The 23407-nt window shown below is 47.9% G+C and overlaps 1 long non-coding RNA gene across 1 annotated transcript; it reads right to left on the bottom strand.

The window, feature by feature from the left end:
* Positions 1-591: 591 nt before the first annotated feature.
* LOC112543820 (uncharacterized) lies at positions 592-18064 on the bottom strand. The gene is made up of 4 exons (XR_003087067.2): positions 17990-18064; positions 11151-11448; positions 6243-6404; positions 592-724 (listed from the first exon to the last, which is right to left on the bottom strand). It is a non-coding gene; the product is annotated as an uncharacterized LOC112543820 (long non-coding RNA).
* Between the last annotated feature and the right edge of the window lie 5343 nt (positions 18065-23407).

The raw sequence follows: 23407 nt of genomic DNA on the forward strand, positions 1-23407 counted from the left end.
CCACACTCCGCCCCCCAGAATGCCTGCTGTAGGCGTCGTGGGGGTGGAGTGTTACTGCTCCCAGTACCCACCCTCCCCATGCTCCAGTCTGGGGTGGCTGAAGCCGTGTGGCCTTCTCCCTCCCTGGTGCTATGGCCATGCCACATGCCCTCCTCTCTCCCCCGCTGCTCCAGGAAGTCTGGGGGATGTGCGCATGCTCTCCCCTCCTGTCTCTTCCCCTCCCCATGGAGGGTGGCACGTGCTCAGCGCGCTGCCACGCCTCCTCCCCATGGGGGCGGGGCCTCACAGAGCCCCTCTCCCCCAGCCTCAGCTGCACCAACTATTCCTGCCTTTCCTGTTGACTCAGTTTCTAAATGGGGCTTCCATTGTATTTAGCTTACAGCACTTAACATTTGACAGAAAGATGTTCATCTCACCTCCTGTCTGGACGAGACCTGTTTTTCTGTTCGGGCTGGTGACAGCTTTGAAAACACATGTTCAGTACCATAGAACTCACTCCTTAAAGATCATGCAGACATGTATCTCGCTGTCTTTAAGAGGCTTGGTCTGATATGAGCTTTCAATTGGAAACCTCACATTTCCGGATAAATACCATGAAAGCAGTGTGCTAGATGTACCGAGTTCATTTGGTCTATTAGATGTTGTTGTTTCACAACAGTGGACCTTTTTGGGAATTGGTGATGAGGGGTTCTCCAGTCACAACCGGATTCTGACTTCTTAGCCCCTGAAGCATGAAAAGGAAACTTTAATTGATGCCCAAACTGACACAAAATGTAGGGAGTAATAAACTGGCTTATTTTAAACTAGCATGAACACAAAAATCATACAATTTGGCACTGCTAACGCTTGTGATTTATTGCAAGTCTCAACTAGCTGATACCTAAAGTTCTAGCTCCTAGAGTTATAGAATTACATGAGAATCTTGGATTTTGTGCAGGGAAAAGGTAAGTTTTGTAGCTCTCGAGGCTGCTAAGAACAGTTTGAAAATGGGTCTTCGATCTAAGGCTCAAGAGCTGGAGAGCAAATTAAAAAGAACCCCAAGATCGTTGGCTTTTCAAAAGCTTGTGATTTTTTATTTCTTTTGCGGTCTTAACCCATGATTTCCAAAATGTTTGGGCTTGGCATTTCTGAGTTAATATGGAGGCACAATTACTTTTTCTGAAACATCTCGTTCCATTCATCTGAAGAAGTGGGTTGTGCCCACAAAAGCTCATGATACCATCTACATGTGGTGTTAGGCTTTAAGGTGCTACCAAACCATTTGTTGTTTTTTAAGTTTTTCTCTTCAGAATAGTATTTCAAGCTCTAAATTGAGAAGCACGTGCCTACCTAGCTACAGTTTCGTACCCTTTAAATCATCATCTTTATGGTCCTACAAGATTTAAGCAATACCAATCTGTCTCCATATAGCCATGAAGTGATTACACACCCTGGATTTGTTTGATAGAATCCTTTCTTCTAGGCTTACATTTGTTGATTTTAATTTAATTTAATTTTATTATTTATTTATTTTGCTTTTGTTTTATCTTGATCGTGTGCTGGGCAAATCAGTAAATACATACACCTGCACCCAAGTTTTTAACTTAGGCTATGTCTAGACTACAATGTTTTATCAGAAAAAGGTACGCAAATTGCACTCCACAATTTGCGTACCTTTTTCTGATAGTTTTGGCTGAAGACGCTTTCCCAAAATTTGGCCCATCTACACTGGGCCAAATTTTGGAAAAACCTCTTCTTTCAGAAGAGCCCTTCTTCCTTGTGGAAGGAGGAAGACAGGGCTGCCGAAAGAGCACATCTTCTCTTCCACAGAAAAAAATGGAAGAGCAGATGCATTCCCTGGACACAGTAGAGTTTTTCCGGGATACCTCTGGTATCCCAGAAAACCCCCATAGTACTCTAGACATAGCCTCAGCTATATGTTTCTTTCCTGAAAATGTATAAGTTTAGTTTCCTTTGAGAAGCCCAAAAATAAACAAGGGGGTGGGGGGTAAAAATCTTCCTTTCATGAAAGTATTAACATTGTAGTTAATATGCATTGTATAACAGTACCTAATTAAATGCTGATCTTGTAGGGTAAATTTAACTTGATTATATTGTTAGCCTCAGTGAACACCACAGGAGACTAATTCTAATGACTCAATCAGTGCAGAAAGCAACAGAGTCAGTTATGGGAGGAATCCAAATATTAGCATACACTTACACCTTGTACTTTGGAGCCCTGCGAGGTAGCAGCATATTTAGAAAGATAACTACAGGTGTCAGTAAGAGGATTACACTTCATCTGGAATCTCACAATTTCCAAAGAGGCCAAAACCCATTACAGAGCCAGCAGGGTTCTGTGGCGTCCCTCTTATACTCCCTGAATAAGGAGTCTGTGACAGGATTATGACTTACATAAGAGTTTTATGTGTGTCCAAGGCTCTGTGATCTATATGGAAGCATACTGAAAGCTGGCTATGACAATGACACCTCCGTATCAATAACTTTCTGATCTGACAGTATATCTCTTATGGTATAGCTGTATACGGGCCCTGATCTTGCTTTCATTGAAATCCGCTGGAGATTTTACCATTGATGTCAAAGGACTGTGTGAAAAAATAAAATTCTATTAACTTAATGTTTCTCCTCCCTCCACTCTGCAGAAAGCGAATGGAGTCTGCATTTCTCTTTGCTGTCCTGAAATATTAAAGAGACAACTGCATCTTCAGAGGAACGATCCTTTTTCCTCTGCTTAGCCAAAAATACAGGCTTTTTCTCTCGCTCATTAACTCCTGTCTATCCATTTTACCCAATCTGATGGATCCCTGCCCCAGTGTGATTTTAGTCTAATGATCCTTTCGATGCTAATGAAAAGGCCGTTTGCATGCGTCATGTATTTCAGAGTGAATTGCTTAATTAAAAGCAAAGAGACACTTTCTTACTCCTGTTTGCATGAATGGTCACTTATCAAACAGTGGAGCAGAATCTAGGCCAAGCTGCTTTCAGCAAGCTAAGGAACACTAGACTACTGCACTACGTGCTCTCATAGTGGTAATATCTCTCACCAAATTTCAGGGACCTTTTGAACTTTCTGTGATACTATTAACCTCCCTCCTAAGGAGCGTGAAAAAAAGCCTACTTTGTCCCTCCCCCATTTCCAATGAGTGGTTGTCGCTCTCAGATCTGTCTGTGTGGGATGGGAAATGAGAATTATCTCTGAGTGGAAGTGCAATTGGTACATACTCATTGCCTACAGAAATGGTGCCAGTTATATAACAATCTCTATGAGTAATAAGGCAAAACTCTGTCAACTCTTCTGCAGGAGATTTCTGAAGCCTGAGCACTCCTGGCTGATCCCAAGGTAAGTTGGGGTTTTTATTTTCTTGTGTATTGGGCTGCCAGTCGGCCTGATTTGTATTCCTGAAAAGCTGCTTCAAAATGCCAGGCTTAGATGCATTTGCAATCAGCCATTTAAAATCTGTAGGCAATCAAAAATATTTCCCAGAGATGCCTGACTCCCCAAACTTTATGTTTAACATGCTTGTTTGGGGACATGCATGCTTCAGCCAAGAGCTGAATAACCTCTATTTTAGTGCAAGACTGGCTTTCTGCAGGATGCTATGTATCTGAGGCATGTCATTGAATGTTCGCAGCATTTGCTTTTTCTTAAGCAGCTGTCCCTTAAATGTTCCAGTAGTAATAATTCTTCCAGAGAGCACTTTGGGTGAAACATTGGCAGGCAAACGTTACAGGGCAGGGAGCGCATTTAGAATTCAATCTGCCAACGTTTTGCTATCACTGTTTGCATCTGTGCAACACGGGAACTTTGCAATGCAATTAATATGATGCATCGCTTGATCACAGGAAGTGTTTGTATCAGGATGAGTAGTGAGTGCAGGGTTGGATAACGACAACGGTTGCAATTTTGGGATTGTATGCAGGCTTGGCTCTGCATGCCATGCTGATTCCTTTTGCACGGTGAGAAGCCGATGAGATCTTGTACAGCACGTGCACATTGCAAAGCGCTTAGCAATCCTTCATTGTGGCCAGGTGTAAATAAGCTTGCAATGAAAGGAGCTCTTGGAAGTCTTTGGGCTGTGTTGCTGAATAGCTCGCTGCATAAACTCCGTGTGTGCTCAACGGGGTGTGCGAGCTGCTGGAAAAATCAGTGTGTTTCCTGTAGAACTGGTATTTATCCATGCGGGGATATTTTTTCAAGGGGCAATGGGTTGTGAGCCTGGGTGCATCACCCGATAGGAATAATCTCAGGAACAGAGGTGAAATTTGCACCAAACAGCAAAGGCACCTGAATTATTCCCAAACAAATATATTTTCACTGAGCAGTCAGCTGCCTGGATTTAGAGCAGCCTCGGGCTACATGGATGCCATTGCAGGAGCAATGTGTGTCCTCAAATGAACTGTGCAGCAGAAAACGCTCCCAAGTACTAGGCAGAACCACGGTCTTCCATCGGGACTGGGCGTCTCCTGGACGCGTGGCATTTAACTTCTTTTCTTCTTGTGAAAGCCATTTATGCCTTGCCACCAAAAGGAGAATTCCCTTCTTTTGTTTTGGCATGCGTGCCCTGGCATCGTTCAGACGGAGTAACACAACGCCTGACCTTATGTCACATTCAACACGCCAGCACTGTGAACCCCCCTGTTCACCCACGATCTTGCAGGGTGACTGTCTGTGCCAGCGGTTCTGTAGATTAGGGACTGAAAGGAATGTTTGTCCATTTGGGCCCAATCCTGACTAGTGTAGGGATCGTCCTGGGAGAAGCCTCCCATCTCTCACCCCCAGCGTTAAGGGCTGTGTCTGGGTAGATGGCCAGCACCAACGGTTCTGCATCAGGTTAGTCCCACTGAAGCCCCATTGGGGAGTAGTTTTTGAGTTGGGCCTGCGATGAAGGGCTGGATCGCACCCGTAACCAATCTGCTTCTGGCTGCTCACCCATAATGGACTCTCGCACCAGCAGTGGGAACTGTGAATCCAGCAGCTTTACTGCGGGAAGGGACTTTGGGGCATTTGAATCACTGGGCCTGGACAGCTTCCAAGGCGTTCCCTGTCTCCTGTCCCCGGAGCGATTTGGCAATGGGGGGTGGTAGAAGTTCTGCGGCTGTTCCCAGAATTCACCCCTGCTGGGGATAAGAGTTCTTGCAAGGGCAATTAAGGCGGTGATCTCTGCCCCAGATCTTGCGTCCCTGCAGGGGGATGGGTGGGATCTCTGTTAATTGTTTTACCTCTTCAACCCATTCGTGTCTGGACTAAAGAGGGGAGAGAGCTGGTAATTGAATCGTCGAGTAACTGCACAAATTCTTATCGGTTACTCAACAAAGCTGTAGTCCCCAGGGTTGGGGCTGGCAGCCAGTGCAATCCGGCCCCACTCCCAGGGAGCCTCCTGCCCCCTTTCGCTGCTGCCTCTGGCGCTTTTAAAAACTAACTCCCCGCGCAGACCGGCTGCCTGCTGTCCTCCACTGCTGCCTCTGATACAGAGGCAGCAGCCCGGGATGGCAGCAGCCCCTGTCTGCGGGGTGTCCGAGCACCCTGTGGACAGTCTGCTGTGGGGAGGCTGCTTCACCTCAGTAACCCCTGTCTGCAGGAGGCGAGGGGGGTCCCAGCTCTGCGCAGACAGAGGCTGCTCCAGCTTCTGTCCGCAGGGAGCTTGGACCCCCCCCATGGACAGGGGCTGCTGCCCAGGGCCAGCTTCCATCCATGAGCAGCTCAGACCCTCTGTGGACTGAGGCTACTCCGCAGCAGCCTTCCCTGCCCCCCCACTGCACTGGTGGTGGGGGGCAGGTGGCATGGAGCCGGTGGCATGGAACCGGTGCTGGGGGGGAACTGGCTTTTAAGCTGGCTTCCTCTCAGCACCGGCTCCTGCTTCTCCTGCTGCAGAGGCAGCGGGGGGGGGGGGGGATTGTGAGTAATCGACTAGATTAATCGATAAGCCTAAATTATTAGAGCAAGAATCTGTACGTGGTGAAGGGGTTTGGAGAACAGGCATTCAAGGGCTTTGCTTCAGCTGTGATTTAATATTATTGTACCGAACTGCAGTGAATCATTGCACAGTGGCCCCGGTAACATGCTGGGCTACCCACTGCACCGTAAAAACGTGCACATCCAAGACAGGCCTGTGTTTAAGGCATGAGGCTGCAACCCAGGCAACATGGCTTGGGCTCATTTGCAGGCCCTGCCATAGAGGTGGTGTATGATTTTGGGTAAGACACCTCTGTGCCTCGGTTACCCATCTACAAAATGGAATTACCTTTGGCTCCCCTTGAGTTGTGCCCGATTGGACTGTAAGGCAGCGATGGGCAACCAGCCAAGACCAGTGAGTGGTCCTCCTCCGTCTCAGCAGGTTGCAAGCAGTGCCGGAAGTGTGCACAAGCAAGTAAAATACAGTGGAGAGGGTTAGATTCGGAGGGGTCTGTAAATACAAAAGGCTTCTTGTTAGTTGCATCCTCCCGTATGGATCGGTATAGATGCAAATTTAAAATTCTCTTTTTTGTATTTCCATCGTCCTTGCTGTTAGAATAAGGCACGTGTTTTGGTAATGTTACAGAGTTTGGGGCAGAGCTACTCAACAGGTGGCCCGCGGGCCGTTTGCGGCCCGGGGGCCAGTTGGGCACTGGCTCTCCAAGTGCAGGCGCTCACCCTCTCTCCATGCAAAGAGGAGCCCGCGCTGCCGCTGCAGCCTGCCGGTTGGCCGCAGCCGTGAGGCTGCAAAAGGAGCTGCAGCCGGCAGGTGGGGAGATGAAGCGAACAGCCCCCTCCCGCCCGGGAGGCACAGGTGGAGGGGCGGCGCCGCCAAGGTAAGAGCAGCGCCCCCTAGGCTGGTCCCACGGGGCAGGCAGCGCTGGGACGGGGGACCCTGCACACGCAGGAGGCAGGTGAGGGCTTTGCACTAAAGTTCCCTTTAAGCTGCGCGGTCCCAGCCGTTCAAAGTCCCCAGAGCAGGCAGCGGGATCAGCAGATCCGCGGGGACGGGCCTCTGTAAACAGCAGCTACGCAGGGAATGAGTGTTCTGGGAGGAGGGAGTAATTAACTGGCTTGGGGGAAAGTCCCATCGGGGGGCAGAGACCCAGCAGTCTCTTCAATTTTCCTGGGCTGGGCAGGGAGAGGTGGGGGAAAGAGGGAGTGATTAAGTGCTGGGAATCAGGGGGCAGTTTGTCTGGGGCGTCTGACTCACTGCAGTCCTCTTTGTTGGGGTGCGGAGGGGAGAGAGAGAAAAGAAGCTTGGTGTGTGTGTGTTAGGAGGACATTTGCATGATAACATTTCAAACACAGTTTGCAAATAGGTGTTAAAAGAATCCTTTCTTAAGCCATTAACCGTTTCAGAGGGGTAACTGTGTGAGTCTGTAGCTGAAAAGAACAGGGAATGGTACTAAGGTCCTGCAGGACTTATTTGCAAGCTCTTTGAAACATACAAACCCTAAAGCCATGTGTTAATTTTTTTTGTGGCTTCTACTTTACTCCAGTGGAAGAAGGCTAATTCCCTACCTTTGTCCTGCACCTTTGTAGGCAGTAAGGGTACCTCACGGCAACTAGTCACAGGTGTCTTGTTTTAATATAGTTTATTCCACACATTGATCATTAAAAGTGCTGTCATATGGGTGTTGCATTTTATTAATATCAGCAGAACTGACTTAAATGGGGGCCTGCCTGTTGTGTAGTCTTGCCTTAATCCTATTCATGCCAGTCAGTGTGAAATAAGCTATTTGCATATATATTTGCATGTAGATGCAGCCACACTTAAGTTGTGGCCCTTGGCATGTGCTGTGAGTATCATTGTGGGCTTACAAAGTTGAGTAGCCCTGGTTTAGGGCCTCAGCATGTCATCTTTATCCAGCCCTGACTAAAAGAATTGGCTGATGCATGGTGTTCAAGCTCTAGGAGGGAGGGCGGGGAAGAGCAGAGATGAAGGGCAAACCAGCTGATTCGTGGTGCTCTGGAAACGCTGAGAGGGAAGGGGAGGAGTAAGTGTGGGGTTCCACACTTGAGCCCCAGTGCTCAAGAGGTGTGGGGGAAGAGGGCCAAGAGGGGGTGTAAAAGCCACAGGTGGAACCATAGAGGGCCTTATGTGGCCTCTGGGCTGCAGGCTGCCTATCACTGAATCAGATACATGCACAGCTAACCTTGCGGTTGTCCCATCTGCAGCCCAGAAAGCATGAGTTCTGGAAGAACTCAAATGTGAAATTGCAGAACTATTCACTGTTGTTTGTAACCTACCCTTTAACTCAGCTTCTGAACCTAATGACTGGAAGATAGCTAATGTGAGGCCAATATTTAAAAAAGGCTCTAGAGGTGATCCTGTCAATTACACACCAGTGGCTACATCTAGACTACATCCCTTTTTCGTAAAAGGGATGTAGTCTAGACGTATCGCAATCGCTAATGAAGCGGGGATTTAAATCTCCCCCCCTTCATTAGCGTAAAAATGGCTGCCGCTTTTTTTCGGCCCGGAGCTTTGCCGGAAAAAAGCGCCAGTCTAGATGCTGATCTTGCAGAAAATAAAGCCTTTTCCGAAAGATCCCTTATCCCTCTATGAAATAAGGGCGCTCCGTGCCGAAAAAAAGCGGCAGCCATTTTTATGCTAATGAAGCATCCATGTGTGGAATAATTTTATATGCGCTGAGGTATGCGCACCACCAGTTGAAACAAAACACCTCACGGGGGAAGCTCTGCTGATCAGCAGGGCAGCATCTGAATCTCTCCCAAGTGGCCGCACAAGCACACGGCTGATAGGACATACTGCCTATGAGCCTGGTTGACTTGTCAGAAAAGTAAAATCCCCCTCTGGCCCCAAACTGGAAAGTTCCAACCATTTCTAGATAATAAACTGGGCAACTCTTTGGAGTGATCAAACTCCACCAGAAAGATCGGAGCTCAGTGTCCATATGTACCACTGCCGTCTGTTGAAACTCTCTTACTATCTGACGATAAACATCAGGCTTTATACTGCTAAATGCTAATGGAGAGTTTCCATTAGCTGATTTGCTAGGAGCCTTTGCTGTTTGGAGCAGGAAGATCTGAATGTATTTCCCACTGTTATAACACTTTCAACTGTCAAGAAGCTAGATCCACTACATACATCAGTGCATGACAGCATCCCATTTTAAGTGTTTTAGATTTGCTAAGTTGAACTAATTAAACCCAGAACCAAGAAGTGAGCGACTACATATCCCATCACCACTGGTAATAAATAATGTGCAAATATGAGACTGCAAAAAAAAAGGGGGGGGGGGAATTTATTCCCCACTGGTCACATGTAAATGGCACAAAGAAAGTCCATCCTATTTTAGAACATTGGCCTGTGTCTCAAATTGTTCTGCCGCTCCGCTTGGCAGGAAAACGGAAGCAGCTGTTGTTATGTGCATTTTTCTAGGACAATCAGCGCTAGTGAGTATTCCAGATTAGAAAAACATTACATTTCACAGAGCAAACATTCTAATAACCTTAAGAACTTTGGCAGCGTTAACCCAAATCCAAGGTTATAAATAACCACAAAACCTTGAATGAACGCATCAGTGACAAAAAAACAGTAAGGAAAAACTGGGCCAGAGAGGGTTGTTTCAGATATTGAAGGATGTGTCCTGTTCAAACCTTGACATTTTTATGATGTGTTTTCCATCCCTCCCTCTTCAGTCCTGTTGCCTGTGTGCTGAATGCTAGCGCTGTAAATATTTGTGCACCTTAAGACAATAGCTATCAAAGGGGGTCGTTGCTGAAGGAAAGTGTGAGATGCCAGTAGATTCAGGCTAGGAGTAAGATGGGGTCTGCTTTGGCAGGTGCGGAAGAAGGAAATATGATGAAAATAAAGTAAAAACCCAATAAAGAAAACTTGTAGAGCATTCTGAGCACAATCAGAACAATCCCCATATAAATCAAGTGGTCCGGGATATTATGTGAATGCTCTGTCTGCAGAGGTGGCGAGCTAGCTAACTATTAAAGTGCCAGTAGATGGCGCTCGATTATATACAGCATAATACCTGGGTTTTTGTAGGACCTATAAAACATATAAACTGTAAATTACTTCACTTGTGAAGTTCTTAACAGGTGATGAGTCACTGCTGATGACTGCAAGGCATTTCTAATCCAAGGGAGAAGGGGAAGGCAGCCAAGAACAGTAGCGTGACTTCTAGCCTTTTCCCCTTGGCCTCGTGAGCCACCCTACTCGGAGCATCTCCCTGTGCCCCCACTTGTCTTGGGGAAAGGAGAATGGGCTTCTTCCTGCTCATTTCATCTTGTTTCTCTCCCCTCCCTTCCCGTCTGCCTGCATCAGACAGATCTCGCTCCATGCTTCAGTTAGTTGTAATGGGAGTGTGGACACCCGACCCACCTGGATTAGCATAAGGCCTCCTGGGAGCTCTTGTGTGCCCGTGCGGGGAGGTGGCTCTCATGTTCCACAGTTACCAACTTTGGCACCCTACTGAGGAGTGCAGGTACCAGAGCTAATACATTGCTGAAAGGGGTGACGGAGTGCGACCAGCGGGAGCGCGACCAGCGGCAGCCCGGCTGGGCGGAGTGGATATCACTGGGGGCAGAGAACACACTCCACAGAAGGGTCGTTGCCCCCTGAGGAGCTGTCGAACAGGCGTGGGTGGGCGCAGAGGACACCCTGGCGAGGAACCGGTTCTGGGGGAGGGTGGCTTGGGCACAGGCCCGGTGGGGCAGTGAAGAGGCCCCTTAGCCAGCACACCCAGTGGTTTGCGGGCTGAGCGCTCTCCCAGGTGGCGGTGCCTGGCTGGCATATGTGCCAGAGGCGCCTGCGTGATTCAGAAGACTCGCACGCTCACCCCTATAAAACGCGGCGGGGTGTAGCTAGGCTCAGGGCCGGCTCCAGGGCATGGCTGCAGGGCGCTTTCCAGTCAGAGGGGAGGGGGGGCCTGAAAGGGAGAATGGGCCCAGAAGGTGGGACACTGCACCCTTCTGTCCTTTCCATTCGCATCTGAAGGATGCGCTGCCACTTTCCTCTGCTGTTTCGCCAGCTCACACAGCTCGGGGGGGCTGCCTTAGAATAAACTTTGTAGCAGCCCAGGATGGACAGACCCACTCAGCCTCGTGGGCCGTGCTCTGGGCTGAGCTGACGAGCTTGCTGCTGTTTTACGTCTGGCTCGGTGTGCCTTGCTCCGTCAGACGTTACACGCACTTCATGTTCTCCCCCCACACATACCCTTGTTAGTGTCCTCGGAACAGGCTCTGTGCACCAGTCCAGGAAAGCCACTGAGGTCAGCAAGAAACACCTCCCCAGCTGCTGTGAGAATCGGCCCTTGACCTCTGACGCACAAGCGTGCAGTCACGCTCCTTCCCCAAGCAAAGCACGAACACACGCCGGCCGTGGAGCAACGTTTTCTCTTCCGTAAGGGTCACCAGTGAGTCCCTCTTCTGAAACCTCAAGTAACCAGGTTCTGGGAAGGGGCCCCATGTGCCCAAGATGGAGGCACGGCACAAGAGATCCCATAGCTCGAGACCTGTGTGGATACAAAATCGGTATCCACAGCTGCAAAAATGATGCATGGATCTCTGCATCCAGATCCACAGATCTCATCATCCACCTCTGCAGTTGCAGATACCCCGGGTTATAAAGCAGATATCTGCCCATTTGCAGGGGGTCTAGATACAAAATTTGTCTCCACGTCCACCAAAGCGAGCTACGGATTTGTAGGGAGCTACATGCTGCAACCCCACAGCTGCGGCTGTAACGCTGGCAGACCCTGGGCAGCTGTGGGTGGAACTGAACCTGGGACCTCTGGAGCTTAGAACATGAGCCTCTCCTGCATGAGCTGAAAGCCAGCTGGCTGCAGAGCAGACTCATTATTCTTTGTGAGTGGTCTCAGTGCCACTAGATGGGTTACACAACCACAGGCCATGGGCTGTAATAGCAGCTTCTGTTCCAACCTGGCTCCTACAGGCTGTTGGATTCATTATGTATATGGATTAAATAGGTCCACCCATGCACGCACATAACCCAGTCCCTTAGCCCGCCTCTTCTCTGCTTCCATTCACCCTTCCTTCCCCCGGAGGCCCAAGGAGAGGCACAGAAGGGGGCCGAATTCACTACTCAGCCCATTTCTGCTGCATTTGGGGTCTGGTGCACCCCGGGAGGGGCCTGCCATATCATCTGGCCCAACACAAAGTAGGTTACAATGACGGGCTGAGCCGGGCCCCTAAACAGACACCTTTAGAACTCCCATTACGTCCCCAAAGGGACGTGGTTTTACTCTCATTTGTGAGTTCCCCAGGCCTGGGGCTGATTGGTTCTCTGCCAATGGAGAAACTCAGCACTTGGTTGGCACTCAGTGAATAGCAGCCACAGAGTCAACAGTGAATAGCCACAGAGTCACTCAGTGAATAGCAGCGTCAGAGTCAACAGCGCAGCTCCATGAGGCCTGGGTGGCGCCTGAGCACTTCCTGGGGCTCTGCACCAATCGCTGCCCCTTCCTCACTTGATTGACTTCACCTCCCTGGTCAAATCAGCAAGGCCCCCGCTAGTGGTAGCGTGTTGGAGCAGCCCCGTAAATCCATGAGGCTCCCCCACTGGCCCCGCCCCTGCCACGATAAAGCGATTTTGTGCTGTTTTACTCACTTAGAAGTAAACCTCTCAGGGAAGCCGAACATGTTCCAGGCTTTTCTCAAATGGGCTGAAAAGTTGGCTTGAATTTCGAAGCGGCTGGCAAGGGCTTTGCCTGACGTTGCAATTAGGGATGTAAGGAACTAGTCCGGGGTGGGCAAAAGGGTCTCTGGGGGCGGGAACTAGCCTCCCGGAGGCCCTGTCGCTCCACCACCCCCAAGCCAATCAGGGACCCATATGCAAAGTCTTCTCCCACCCTGCGAGGGGCTCAGCACTTAAAGTCAACCGCCAGCCGCTGCTCAGGGGGAGGGTGACTGTAAGCACGGTGCTCCCTTGCAGAGCAGGGCAGGGCAGGGCGAGAGACTTCACGTGCTCCCCCTCTCCAGACCCTAATTGACCTGGGGCAGCGGAGGGAGCACAAGAAGTCTCCTCCCACCGCTGGGGGCACAGGACCTAGAGGAAACTGCCAGCTCTCTAGGGGGCAAAGACTTTGTGCGCTTCCCCACCCCCAGACCAATCAGGGTCTGTGGGCGGGGAAGTGTTCTGACCCCGCCCCTTCTGCCGGAGGCCCCGCCCCTTCTGGGGCAGCCCCGGGCCACTTCAAAAATTTCTGAAGTGACCCCCCCAGTCAAAAATTATTGCCCACCCCGAAATAGTCGATAAAATATGCTTATCGGGTAGTTGAGTAGTGACTCAACTAGTTGTCCCCCCCCCCCCCCGCTGCTTCTATCAGAGAGAGGCACCAAGACGGGGGAGAGCAGAAGACGGTGCTGGGGAGAGCCAGCTTAAAAGGGGAGGCAGAGGCATAGCGGGAAAACAGCGTGAGCGGGGACTGAAGCTCGCGCCGGTCTGACTGCAAAGGAAGAGGCGGAACCCGAGGTGAGCGGGGACTGCTTGAGTCCTGCTACTCTTTGGCCTTTTTTTAAATGTAGCAAGAGCCGCGAGCTCCATTTAAAAGGCAGAGGTGCAGCAGGGATAGCGAGCGCCCCACTCCACCCGTTATCAGCTAACAGTGTGGTGTATGGAAATTCCATCGACTACTCGATTTGCAACTTGGGATGTTAAATTTTGATTAATCAGCAATCTCAGTTTGTTGGGATAAGACGACGCTGGATAACTTTTCCTTACCCTTTGCTCACCCTCTGTCCCAGGCAGTCTCTGTTGACGTGGGCCATGGACAGTGATCTGCTTAAAGCATCAGAGAGTAAAGAGGTTCACTTTCCATTTTACTCCGTGACACTTCTTGAAGTCCTGGCTTGACAAAGCCCTGGCTGGGATGATTGAGTTGGGTTTGGTCCTGTCTTGGGCAGGGGGCTGGTCTCTGACTCCTGAGGTCTCTTCCAGCCCTAGGATTCGATGACACTCCCATATTGCAAATTTCCTGAAGAAAGAGAAGGCAATCCTGGCTTGCATCAGTCCAACAGCTGCACCAAAGAACATGCCTTTTCGAGAGCTAACTTTTTTTTTAGGGGCTGATTTCATTTGATTACGTTGTTACGGGCTTTTAAGGAATACTGAGTGTTTTGTTTTAGTGTCGTCCCTCTTGGAACCTTTCCCAGAATCTCTTTACACCTGCTCCTTACATATGTGTGTTTAAAATAAAAGAACTGTGTTTTCCTGCATCCAGAGAGTACTGCAGGATTGATAGTTTACTCATTTTTTTAATTGAATCGCTGTAAAGGCCTCCTTTGCCTTAGTGAAATCATTCTCAAGCCAGGCGCTGACAATTGCTATGTGCATGGAGAGGTTTGCCATCTCAATTATTTAAGTGATGAAGTTAACAGTTCATCTTAGTGTTTTGCCAAGATAGTTGTACAACTCACTTTTTTATTTTTTTAACCCATTTTGAAATGTCACCAGCAATGGACCGGGCCTCTTCTCTGCTTTCTGAAATAAACTTGATATTTTAAAACCCATGTTCTCCTTGCAGAAGCATGGCTTGATTTGCCTAAATCCCAGTGACTCGGCTAGTGTTTTCTCTATGGCTACGTCTTCACGGCGAGTTCTTCCAGCAGAAAATATGCTAATGAGGGACTCATTAGCATAAGCCATGATCTCATTAGAATATTTTCTGCTGTTTCTTTTTGCGCAAGGGGTTTTTGCACAAAAAGAAGCAGCGTGGATTTTTTTTTGCGCCAAAACACTGCTTTGCACAAAATCCTTAGGCCTGTCCTAGAGAGGCATAAGGATCTTGCGCAAAATGGGGGATTTGCGCAAAAAACCCACCATCCACACTGCTTCTTTTTGCTCAAAAACCCCTTGCACATTAATGGAGGTCACAGCTCTGCCGGGACTGTTACCTTGGCATGTGTAGCTCACATAAGGATGTGGGGTCTGTTTGCCTTATTCCTCATTGCTCCTCTGCGTAGCTGGGAGGCCTGGACCATATCATAGAATCATAGGGCTTGAAGAGACTTCAGGAGGTAACTATAGGCCTGTTAGTTTGACATCTGTAGTATGTAAGATCCTGGAAAAAAATTTTGAAGGAGAAAGTAGTTAGAGACATTGAGGCTAATGGCAATTGGGACAAATTACAACATTGTTTTACAAAAGGTAGATTGTGCCAAACCAACCTGATCTCCTTTTTTGAGAAAGTAACAGATTTTTTAGATATAGGAAATGCAGTGGATCTAATCTACCTCGACTTTAGTAAGGCATTTGATACAGTACCACATGGGGAATTATTGGTTAAATTGGAAAAGATAGGGATTAATATGAAAGTTGAGAGGTGGATAAGCAACTGGTTAAAGGGGAGACTACAGCGGGTCATATTGAAAGGTGAACTGTCAGGTTGGAAGAAGGTTCCTCAGGGATCAGTTTTGGGGCCAATTTTATTTAATCTTTTTATTGCTGATCTTGGCACCAAAAGTGGAAGTGTCCTAATAAAATTTGCGGATGACACAAAGTTGGGAGCTATTGCCAATTTAGAAAAGGATCGGGATATCATACAGGAAGATCTGGATGATCTTGTAAATTGGAGTGATAGCAATAGGATGAAATTTAATAGTGAGAAGTGTAAGGTTATGCATTTAGGGATTAATAACAAGAATTTTAGTTATAAGCTAGGGACACATCAGTTGGAAGTAACGGAGGAGGAGAAGGACCTCGGAGTCCTGGTTGATTATAGAATGACTATGAGCCGCCATTGTGACATGGCCGTGAAAAAGGCTAATATGATCTTGGGATGTATTAGGCGAGGTATTTCCAGTAGGGATAAGGAGGTGTTAGTGCCATTATACAAGGCATTGGTGAGACCCTATTTGGAATACTGTGAGCAGTTCTGGTCTCCCATGTTTAAGAAGGATGAATTTAAACTGGAACACGTACAAAGAAGGGCCACTAGGATGATCCGAGGAATGGAAAACCTGTCTTATGAAAGGAGACTCAGGGAGCTTGGCTTGTTTACCTTAACCAAAAGAAGGCTGAGGGGGGACATGATTGCACTTTTTAAATATATTAGAGGGATAAATACCAGGGAGGGAGAGGAATTATTTAAGCTTAATACCAATGTGGACACAAGAACAAATGGATATAAGCTGGCTAGTAGGAAGTTTAGACTTGAGATTAGACGAAGGTTTCTAACCATTAGAGGAGTGAGGTTCTGAAATGGCCTTCCAAGGGAAGTAGCGGGGGCAAAAGATCTATCTGGCTTCAAGATTAAATTAGATGGGTTTATGAAGGGGATGGTTTGATGAGATAACATGATCTTGGTAACTAATTGACCATTCATTATCAGTGGGAAATGGGGTCGGGAAGGAAGTTTCCTCCAGGGTAGATTGGCAGAGGCCCTGGAGGTTTTTCACCTTCCTCTGTAGCATGGGGCACAGATCACAGCTAGAGGATTCTCTGCATCTTGGGGTCTTCGAAGTATTTGAAGGCTTCAATATCTGAGATAGGTGAGAGGATTATTCTAGGAGGGGTGGGTGAGATTCTGTGGCCTGCACTGTGCAGGGGGTCAGACTAGATGATCATAATGGTCCCTTCTGACCTTGGAGTCTGAGTCTATGAGGTCATCAAGTCCAGCCCCCTGTCCAACTAAATCAACCCAGCCAGGGCTTTGTCAATCCGAGCCTTAAAAACCTCTAGGGATGGAGATTCCACCACCTCCCTAGGGAACCCAGCCCAGGGCTTCCCCACCCTCCTAGGGAAATAGTTTTTCCTAATCTCCAACCTAGCCCTCCTCCCGGGGCCTCAGCCTCGCTCCTCCCAAAATATTACCTGCCTGTCTATCCCATGATATCACCATTGCTAAAGAGTCCCGCCCTTCCAATGCACAAGAAGAGAAAAGGGGTCCAGTCCAGTTTTAAAGGCATACCCTGCCTACCCTTGCAACTCCCACGGAAAACTGAAGAAATCAGAGACACTTTTCCTTGGAAGACATCGCATACAGCTGCTGCTTCCCCTGCAGCACGCCCTCCTTCTTTGCCAAAAGAGTCTCACTGGTGAGTTTCTTTTTAAGCCTCAGTTGATCATGTGACTAGTCCTATCGGCAGAGACGCTGATGTCCGTAAGCCCACTTGCATACTTAAATTAGGCCCCTGCTTAAGTGCCATGGAGAAGCAGGACCTTAAATATTTATCAGTTAATGTGCGGCACCCCATTCAGTCACAAGACGGCTCTAGTCCAGTGGTCATTAGCTGGTGGTCCACAGTCAAGGTCTAAGCGTTCCCAAAGAGTCTGCACCTCTGTTCAAAATACTTTAGGGGACTGCAAATGAAAACGGTTGAAGGCCACTGTTTTGGTGTCTATGGAAACGGTTACTACTTATGAGGATGCCAGTAGATGGCGCTCAAGACTACGTTGCCTCGCTCCTGAGTTTGTCGCTCCAATGTAACTTGAGCTTGTGCATTGCAAATGGCTTCCTTTATCCAGCTCTATACTAGGGATGTTAAATATCGGTTATTTGGATTCTTATCGGCTAGTTGACTATTCTATAGTCCCTGGGGGTGGGGCCAGCAGCCAGGATGCCTCACTCCCAAGAAGTCCCCTGCCACTCCACGCTGCTGCCTCTGCATCAGAAGCAGCAGTGCGGGGTGCCAGGTAGGAGCTGGGCTGGGAGGGGAGCCAGTTTAAAAACCTGTGCTGTTGCCTCTGATAAAGAAGCAGCAGTGCGGGGTGGCAGTAGCCCTTGTCTAGGGGCAGGTCTGAGCTCCCGGACCCGGTGTGAGCTGGAATTGAGCTGAGCTGTCTGCCTGCCTAGCTCCTAATACACTTTAAATGCAAAGCCACTGCAGGGGGTAGGTCCCGGATCCGGCACAAACCAGGACTGAGCCGGGCTGCTGGCCAGCCTGCTAAAAAATATACTGGAGGGAGGGGTAGAAATGCCTGTAGTCTATAGCATTAACCTATAAGATTTTGCTTATCGGTTAATCAACTACACTGTTACATCCCTACTCTATACCCTCTGCCCGTATGCTAGTTTAACAAGGGTGGCCACTCACCCGTTCCTGGAACACTAGATTTTCTGGTATTCCTGAGAATGACATGGACCTGCCCCCGGCGACGTGACCCCACCCCCACCACAAGGTCAGTCATGTGGGGGACATTCTTTTGAAGCCCTGGCAGCTCCATGCCCACCATTGTGACCTTGCGTGTGAGATCATGCCAGTGTCAGGTCACATGCTTCAAAATGACAGCTGTCTGATACTGCCCAAAACCACGTCTCCTCTGTGTGCGTGCCAGACTGGGACAGGCCCTAGGAGAGTAGGAGTGGCCTGTTTCATGCTGAACTATGGACCCGACGAATCTTACCCGTTTGTGGGCATGGTTATAGTGTCTCTTTTCTGATATTGTTGGCTACGCACAGGCCCATGTGCTTTGGCTGTCAAGTGGGGTATTAGCTGTTGTTGTTTGCTGCTTGTATTCCAGTGCAGCCACAGAGCCAGTGTGGCCCCAATTACGAAGTGTGACAATACATATAGGAAAAGACCGTCCATGCCCAAAGACCTTCCAATGTACAGCCCCAGTTGAGACGGTAGGTAAGTGCTTAATATGACATCTGTGCTTGAGTAGTTCCACTGAAGTCAAAGTTACGTGTGCACTTAAGTACTTGACTGAATCAGTGCCTTATTAGGCAGAACAGGCATAGGGAGTATTATCCGCCATGTTTCAGAGATGGTGAGCAGAGGCATAAGCAGATTAAATGATATGAACAGACTCGGTAACTGAACCCACATTTTCCAAGGTCCAGTACAGTGCCGTAATCATAAGATGCCCATTCTTCTCTGATAGCCGTATAGCATCGTCATCTTGTTGTAGAAGACATTAAACACAGACGTCCTGCCTGCTCTGCACAGATGTTAGGGATCTAGTGGATCTACCCACAAGAGTATGGTAAGTGTGACTCGTGTAAGTAACAGTTGCAGATTCAGGCGCTTAGTGCAATGTATTTGCTATTACCTATGCCAGATAGTTACACTTCGCTATCATGAGTATAAGAATGTGGTAGCTTTCGGAGGGGAAGAGGGATCTCTTGAGACACACAAGATTTTTAATTATTGTGGTGTTTGCATCTAGATGCCTTTCAGCTGCTAAACGATAGAGAGAGAGCACCTGAATCCCATATTATTGTTTTCAATCTCAAATTATTTACTCCCGTGATATGTGCGTCTTATCTAAAATTAGTTCATTGGTTAAACTTTAAACCAGCTTTAATATGGAGGTCATTGTAATTATAAAGAGTTTGCTTCACCCCTAGTATTTGTATTTTCTTTCAAAAGGAAAAATAATTTAAACAAATTTTTGCTAGAGGATTTAAAGATGAAGAGCTATTTTTAAAATAAAATATGACACATGACCCCATATCATTTTTGTCTTTAATATAGGAAGATATTTGTTGTGTTTGATGGTCAGCAAGGTTCCCTGGCTCTTTTGCCTTCTGTAAGGTTTTCTCCAGGTAATTTTTTCTTTGGATGAATTAGGCAGTTTGCAGTATTTTGGGGATGCGCCCCTACTCATCCAGTTGCTAGTCCCTATGCAGGGCCAAGAGCAGGTAGGAGGGTGTCTGCCCTGGGAAGGAGCGTGGGTGGGGCCACCCAGGTTTGTTTGGTTAGGCAATTCCTCCCCTTGCCTTCATTACCTGTCACCCATGACCACCACCTGGAAGATCTGAGTTTGGCTTCCAACCTGGGTTCTTTATTCCTTGAGCTACTGGGTGTGGGAGTGCTTCCAAAGAGCATGGGGAGATCCCTGCTAACTGATATTGGAAGATGCCATGGATGGGTTATGGGAGCACCCCAAACAAGCCTTTTGAGGATGGTCTTAGGCCATGACGCTGAAAATGCTGCTCTCCCCCCTGTAACTGTGCACGCATGAGTAGACCCATTGACTCTGACACATGCATACAAATTTTGGGCCCTAAGGCAAGGAAGGAAATGGGGGGGAGAAAAAAGGATACCAAACATGCCTAATGGATCAACTCCCACAAAAAAGGGCCCCATTCACTGCCAGGGAACAGATATGGGTTTTGTTCCTGTAACTAGGCCTCTTGTCTGTCTAAATTAGGTGCTTTATATGGTCCCCATTACCTTGTATCTGACTGAGTGCCTTACAGAATCAAGACTCAAACACAGAGCCCTGCAGGGATACAAAATTTGTAGCTGCATCCATATCTGCAAAAATAGCTGCATTGAAATCTGTGGATACGGATGCTCGCGGATATAGAGCGGCTCTCCCTGGATTTGCAGGGTTTTAGCAATATGATGTGCTTGAGGCCACATGGTTGGTGGCAGAGCTGGCCTTACAATGTAACAAATGCTGGTATCCAGTCCTCTGCCAATCTAGTAAATATACCATCTTGTCACTCAGAATGAAAAATCAAACAGATGAACGCAACACTATTAAAATATAGTTGAATTAAAATGGAAATGGGTGTGCTGAAGGATCAGTACCAAATGACAGTGCTATAGAAACCGAAAATATGAGCTCCTGGAAATTGTTCCCTTATGCAAACAAACAAACAGGTAGCCCCAGATACACCTACTTGTTTGTAAGAATGGATACAAAGCATTGAAGTATACCACGGTGCATGCTGGCATAATGAACTCTGTACCTTTGCTGAATGTAATGAAAACTTGCGTATAGCAGATGGGTGTCCCATCAAGTTTGTTTGTCCTTCCTTGCCTGTAACTTGATGGGAATGTTTCTGTCTTTCCTAAGCAATAAGGAAATTGGCTAGGAGATAATTTTAAAGGTGAAACCCGAAGCAGTATAATTTCCATTAAAAGTTGCTGCTGTGCATGGTCTTTGTTTCTGGATGTCATGAGATGTAATTGACCACATCCACACACACACACACACACACACACACACACACACACACACACACACACACACACACACACACACACACACACACACACACACACACACACACACACTTTTCCAGAAGTAATTCAAAGAGATTTTTTTTAAGTTACTTTGAAACTTTTTTAGTTAATTCTATATAATTGGTATGATTCTTTATGATGAGAAGTCATGTATTCTAGAACCTGCCTTTTCAAAGAAGGGTGTCAGGGTCTATAAAGATCTCCCATGTAAAATTACCGAAACGGCATTCGTGTATCAAACCTTCAGCCACTCCAAGTCTGACCTACAGCAAGCGACTAAGAGGCTTCTTCAGCATGGGTTAGGTGTGGGTTAACGTTAGGGTTAGGTTTGGGGAGTGAAGGGTTAACAAGAGTATGAGTTTAGTTAGCCCACCTACACCTGGGGGCTTGTCAAGCTCAATTTGTTAGGAGACCCACCTAGGGAGGAACTGGGTCATCTCCATAAAGGAAGGAAGCAGAAGCTACAGGGAGAAGTCTAGGGGAAGGCCCTGAGATGGGCTCTCTTAGGCTGTGTCCAGACTCAGGGGTTTTTTCGGGAAAAGTATCCTTTTTCCGAAAAAACTTCACCTGTGTCTAGACTGCAGCCGCGTTCTTTCGAAATTAAATCGAAAGAATGCGGCTTTTCTTTCGACGGTGGTAAACCTAATTCCACGAGGAAGAACGCCTTCTTTCGAAAGTGCTCTTTCGAAAGAAGGCATTCTTGAAAGCAAACAGGCTTTTTAGAAAGAGAGCATCCAGACTCACTGGGTGCTTTCTTTCGAAAAAGCGGCTTGCTTTTTCGAAATTCCGCGTGCAGTCTAGACGCTCCTCTTTCGAAAGAGGCTTGCAGTCTAGACATAGCCTTACTCTGGGAAAGGAGCCACTGAAAAGTTGTAGAAGAGGCACTAGCTGGGTAGGTAGGTCCTGGGAAAGCAGGAAGGCTCCTGGGAAGGTTCCTTGGGGTGCTGAGGGAGGAGTGTTCCACGCTAGGACCAGAGAGCTGGGGAGATCTCAGCAGGAATAAAAGCTCTCCTTTTAGCTGTGGTTGGTTTGTTTGGAGTGTTGTGTTCAGAGACGCCAGGGGGTGCTTAAGCTACTGCAGAGGGATGAGCAGACGATGCTGGGTTAATTAGAACCGCGTGAGCTTTGTTTGCATAGGACAGTCCCCCCTTGCAGGGGGTATGACGTTCAGTGACTTGGCCAGAGGGCTGAGGTAGGAGAAGCAGCACACCACCAGCTGAAGCAGTTGTCAGCAGAGGAGCCATAGAGGAGGCGATCCTGCAATACCCAGCCACACGGGGGCGCACCAACAGCGACTCTCTTCTTTTAAATGGGTCTTCTTAGAAAAATACTTTGTCCTGGGAACTTCAAATAAGTCTTGCTTGAAAGCTCTCGGTGAGATCCAGTGCATGGGTCCAGCTCTGCCATGTTGCCAAGCAAATATTTACGGAGCGGATGGGGGAGATTTCTTAGAGCACGGCCGACATGACGTCAGTAGAGATTGGGGGTGTTTAAATGTTTAATTGGCACAATCGGTACACTGTATACACCCTGGAAAGTAAACAATAAATACATTTCGTATTCGCCGGAATAGAAAAGCTCCATTGAATTCAAGTGTACTCAGGGAAGGTGGAATTCACTGCACTGAAAAACCTGTGCCTTACTTAACCCCCAGGGCACTGTCAAAACAGAGTTTAAGGGGGATCTGAGTGGGGCGCAGCTCTCCTGAGGAGCCTATAAACCTGTGGCGGGCAACCTGCTGCCCATGGGCTGCATCAGAGTAAGCTGATTGTGGGACGTTTTGCTGACGTAGGTACCATCCCCGCAGATCCCAGTGGCCATAGTTCTCCCAAGTCAATGGGAGCTGTGGGGAATGGCAGCCAGTACACGTGGGAGGCCCCTTCCCCTGCAGGCGTTGCTTCCCACAGCTCCCGTTGGCTGGGAACAGAGTGCCACGTGCCCCAGAGGGAGTGAACAGAACAGGGAATCAAGTGAGCCATTCCTAGCTTCTGGCAAACAGAGGCTAGAAATACTTCAGAGCATTGTTTTGCATCCCTACCCCTCCTGGCTAGTAGCCATTGATGGACCTATCCTCAATGAACTTACCCAGTTCTTTTTTTTAAAACCTCTTATAGTCTTGGCCTTCACAACATCCTCTGGCAAGGAGTTCCGCAGGTTAACGGTGTGCTGTGTAAAGAAAAGCTTCCTTTTGTTTGTTTTAAACCTGCTGCCTATTAATTTCACTTGGTGACCCCCAATTCTTGTGTTATGTGAAGGAGTAAATAACATTTCCTTATTTACTTTCTCCACCCCAGTCATGATTTTGTAGACCTTGATCATATCCCTCCTTAGTCATCTCTTTTCCAAAATGAAAAGTCCCAGACCTATTAATCTCTCCTCCGTATGACAGCTCTTCCATACTCCTAGTGATTTTTGTTGCCTTGTCCTGCACCTTTTCAGTTTTTAATGTATCGTTTTTGAGATCGGGTGACACCAGATCTACACGTGGAATTCAAGAGGTGGGTACACCATGGATTTATAGAGAGGCAATAT

This window comes from Pelodiscus sinensis, chromosome 13 (genome assembly GCF_049634645.1).
Source record: "Pelodiscus sinensis isolate JC-2024 chromosome 13, ASM4963464v1, whole genome shotgun sequence".
Classification (NCBI taxonomy): domain Eukaryota; kingdom Metazoa; phylum Chordata; order Testudines; family Trionychidae; genus Pelodiscus; species Pelodiscus sinensis.